The sequence below is a fragment of the Etheostoma spectabile genome, chromosome 16 (genome assembly GCF_008692095.1).
Source record: "Etheostoma spectabile isolate EspeVRDwgs_2016 chromosome 16, UIUC_Espe_1.0, whole genome shotgun sequence".
Classification (NCBI taxonomy): Eukaryota; Metazoa; Chordata; class Actinopteri; order Perciformes; family Percidae; genus Etheostoma; species Etheostoma spectabile.
Genome location: NC_045748.1, coordinates 12,799,959 through 12,800,375, shown reverse-complemented (window position 1 = coordinate 12,800,375; position 417 = coordinate 12,799,959). Strand labels below are relative to the sequence as shown.

Genomic DNA, 417 nt, shown 5'->3' with positions numbered 1-417 from the left:
AGAGATCATTTTAACTACTTTATATAGCGTGCTGTTGGGCAGTTTACTCTTCAACAATGTATCATATATGTTTTATAATCTTAATCTGTAAAGTAGTAACTTTAGCTGTCACGTTACTGCAAAAAAACACTTTCTTTCTAAAATGTGGTTGAGTAGAAGAATTAAAGTAGCAGAAAATGGAGGTACCCAAATATACGTGGTTCCATCCCCCACTGCACATACATACCACAAAATGATGATTAAAATCATGATTATATGACATCAACAAGGAAGATAAGAGACTCACATGACTCGTCAGAAGTCACACTGGGCCACAGCTACACCCTGTTGCTGTATTTTCAAAGCTTTTCATATGTTTTTTGTAATGTTGTATCTTCACTTGAAAAGTACTGGCTATATCTGTTTGGGGGGGGGGGG

At 36.5% G+C, this 417-nt stretch overlaps 1 protein-coding gene across 3 annotated transcripts in view; it reads right to left on the bottom strand.

The window, feature by feature from the left end:
* The window catches only part of hexb (hexosaminidase B (beta polypeptide)), a 9,903-nt gene that overhangs the window by 8,150 nt on the left and 1,336 nt on the right, over positions 1-417 (bottom strand). Inside the window, exon 1 of one of the 3 annotated variants that reach the window (XM_032539476.1) lies at positions 287-305. The exons of the other annotated variants lie outside the window; for them this stretch is intronic. The gene's annotated coding sequence lies outside the window, so the exon portion shown is untranslated. Of the gene's footprint in view, positions 1-286; positions 306-417 lie in introns of those variants that run through there. 3 annotated transcript variants of the gene reach the window in all.